This window comes from Ascaphus truei, chromosome 15, assembly GCF_040206685.1.
Source record: "Ascaphus truei isolate aAscTru1 chromosome 15, aAscTru1.hap1, whole genome shotgun sequence".
Lineage (NCBI taxonomy): Eukaryota > Metazoa > Chordata > Amphibia > Anura > Ascaphidae > Ascaphus > Ascaphus truei.
Genome location: NC_134497.1, coordinates 35,734,809 through 35,738,514, shown reverse-complemented (window position 1 = coordinate 35,738,514; position 3,706 = coordinate 35,734,809).

The following is a 3,706-nucleotide window of genomic DNA, read 5'->3' as shown; positions in this document are numbered from 1 at the left end:
CCCTCTCTCTCTCTCTTACCCCCTCTCTCTCTTCCCCTCTCTCTCCCTCTCTTCCCCCCAACTCTCCCTCTCTTCCCGCCTCTCTCTCCCTCTCTTCCCCCAACTCTCCTCTCTTCCCCCAACTCTCCCTCTCTTCCACCCCAACTCTCCCTCTCTTCCCCCACAACTCTCCCTCTCTTACCCCTCTCTCTCCCTCTCTTCCCCCAACTCTCCCTCTCTTCCCCCAACTCTCCCTCTCTTCCCCCACAACTCTCCCTCTCTTACCCCTCTCTCCCTCTTACCCCAACTCTCCCTCTCTTCCCCAACTCTCCCTCTCTTCCCCCAACTCCCTCTCTTTTTCCCCAACTCTCTCTCTTCCCCCTCTCTCTCCCTCTCTTCCCCCCCTCCCTCTCTCTTCCCCCCCTCCTTCTCTCTTCCCCCCTCCCTCTCTCTTCCCCTCTCTCTTCCCCCTCTCTCTTCCCCCCCTCCCTCTCTCTTCCCCCCCTCCCTCTCTCTTCCCCCCTCCCTCTCTCTTCCCCCCTCCCTCTCTCTTCCCCCCCTCCCTCTCTCTTCCCCCCCTCCCTCTCTCTTCCCCCCCTCCCTCTCTCTTCCCCCCTCCTCTCTCTTCCCCCCTCCCTCTCTCTTCCCCCCCTCTCTTCCCCTCCTCTCTTCCCCCCCCTCCCTCTATCTTCCCCCTCTCCTCTCTCTTCCCCCCTCTCCTCTCTCTTCCCCCCCTCCCTCTCTCTTCCCCCCCCTCCTCTCTCTTCCCCCCTCCCTCTCTCTTCCCCCCCCCCCTCCCTCTCTCTTCCCCCCCCTCCCTCTCTCTTCCCCCCCTCCCTCTCTCTTCTCCCCCTCCCTCTCTCTTCCCCCCCGCCCTCTCTCTTCCCCCCCGCCCTCTCTCTTCCCCCCCGCCCTCTCTCTAACCCCCTGCCCTCTCTCTAACCCCGCCCTCTCTAACCCCCCGCCCTCTCTCTTCCCCCCCACCCTCTCTCTTCCCCCCCCCTGCCCTCTCTCTTCCCCCCCCCCCGCACTCTCTCTTCCACCCCCACACTCTCTCTTCCCCCCCCGCCCTCTCTCTTCCCCCCCGCCCTCTCTATTCCCCCCTGCCTCTCTCTTCTCTCTCTCTTTTCTCTCTCTCTCTCTCTTCTCTCTCTCTCTCTCTCTCTCTCAAAAAAAATAAAAATTCTGCACATTTTCACTCTCTCTCCCTCTCTTACCCCCAACTCTCCCTCTCTTCCCCCAACTCTCCCTCTCTTACCCCCAACTCTCCCTCTCTTCCCCAACTCTCCCTCTCTTTCCCCCAACTCCCTCTCTTTTTCCCCAACTCTCTCTCTTCCCCCTCTCTCTCCCTCTCTTCCCCCCCTCCCTCTCTCTTCCCCCCTCCTTCTCTCTTCCCCCCATCCTCTCTCTTCCCCCTCTCTCTTCCCCCTCTCTCTTCCCCCCCTCCCTCTCTCTTCCCCCCCTCCCTCTCTCTTCCCCCCCTCCCTCTCTCTTCCCCCCCTCCCTCTCTCTTCCCCCCCTCCTCTCTCTTCCCCCCCTCCCCCTCTCTTCCCCCCCCTCCCTCTCTCTTCCCCCCCTCCCTCTCTCTTCCCCCCCTCCCTCTCTCTTCCCCCCCTCCCTCTCTCTTCCCCCCCTCCCTCTCTCTTCCCCCCTCCCTCTCTCTTCCCCCCCTCCCTCTCTCTTCCCCCCTCTCTTCCCCCCCTCTCTTCCCCCCCTCTCTTCCCCCCCCTCCCTCTATCTTCCCCCCTCTCCCTCTCTCTTCCCCCCTCTCCCTCTCTCTTCCCCCCCCTCCCTCTCTCTTCCCCCCCCTCCCTCTCTCTTCCCCCCCTCCCTCTCTCTTCCCCCCCCTCCCTCTCTCTTCCCCCCCCCTCCCTCTCTCTTCCCCCCTCCCTCTCTCTTCTCCCCCTCCCTCTCTCTTCCCCCCCGCCCTCTCTCTTCCCCCCCGCCCTCTCTCTTCCCCCCGCCCTCTCTCTAACCCCCTGCCCTCTCTCTAACCCCCCGCCCTCTCTAACCCCCCGCCCTCTCTCTTCCCCCCTGCCCTCTATCTTCCCCCCCGCCCTCTCTCTTCCCCCCCCTGCCCTCTCTCTTCCCCCCCCCGCACTCTCTCTTCCCCCCCACACTCTCTCTTCCCCCCCCCGCCCTCTCTCTTCCCCCCCGCCCTCTCTATTCCCCCTGCCTCTCTCTTCTCTCTCTCTTTTCTCTCTCTCTCTCTCTTCTCTCTCTCTCTCTCTCTCTCTCAAAAAAAAATAAAAATTCTGCACATTTTATATAGTGGGGTTTTTTTCCCCAATTTTTTTTATTAAATCAAGGGTGCGTCTTAGAATCGATGGCGTCTTAGAATCGAGGAAATAGGGTATCTCTAAACAGCCAGATGGTAAACTAACAACCACAATACAGGCATACCCCGGTTTAAGGACACTCACTTTAAGTACACTCGCGAGTAAGGACATTTGACCCATTAGGCAAACGGCAGCTCATGCATGTGCCTGTGAGCATGTCCTGAAAAGCAATACCGTCTCTCTACCTGTACCGAAGCTTTGCGCAAGCGGGGAGACTATAGAGCCTGTTATAAATGCGTTATTTATATCAGTTATGCATATATATGACGGTTGCAGTACAGTACATGCATCGATAAGTGGAAAAAAGATAGTGTTTCACTTTAAGTACATTTTCGCTTTACATACATGCTCTGGACCCATTGCGTACGTTAATGCGGGGTATGTCTGTATATAGGAAAACATCTACCAACAGCCTTTTGTGTGCAGATAGCCATCATCATCCACAGCACATAATTAGGAACATACCTACAGGCCAATTTCTAAGATTACGCAGGAATTGCTCCACTATGATCAGGCAATAGACATGAACTCTAGATTCCTACAGCGAGGCTATACTAAGAATTCTGTACACAGGGCTTATGTGAGCACAAAAGATACATCACGAACACATATTTTGAGTGATAGACAACACCAAGTAACAACAGAGGACCAAGTAATAAGATATATTGGAACATTTAACAATCAGTGGAGTGAGTTGCGAACCATTTTCAACAAGCACTGGCACATCCTACTAAGTGACCCGGATTTGCACAAGGTATTAAAAGATTCACCAACCATGACCTGTAGAAGGGCCAAGAATTTGAAAGATAGACTCGTTCACAGTCATTTTATGGTAAAAAAAAACAGGACATGGTTGGGTGACATGAAACCAATTGGTTCCTATTCTTGTGGCAGATGCCGGGCATGTCCCTTTATGAAAGTGACCAAAGAATTCCCGGATCCGGTAATTCATAAGATACACGGTATAAAGAATTTAATTAACTGCCAAACTACCGGAGTTATATACCTAATCACATGTAGATGTGGTATGCGGTACGTTGGGAAAACCCATCGAGCCCTGAAGGTAAGGGTACTTGAACATCTGGGCTCAATTAGGAACGAGCAAGATACCCCAGTAACACGACACATTCTTGAACACCACAATGGCGATCCACATTTTCTTACATTCTGTGGGATTGAACATATACCGTGGGGCCCCAGAAAAGGGAATTGGGACAAACATCTCATGCAGCAGGAATACACTTTACAAACACTACAAACCAGTGGAGGGATACATATATTCATCTTTTTTATAGTATGTCCATTTACCAACCAACCAACCATCTGTTTGTCATTCCAATTTCTTATTACTAAGAAGTGCATTAATGGGTCGGTAGGGGATCCAGGGA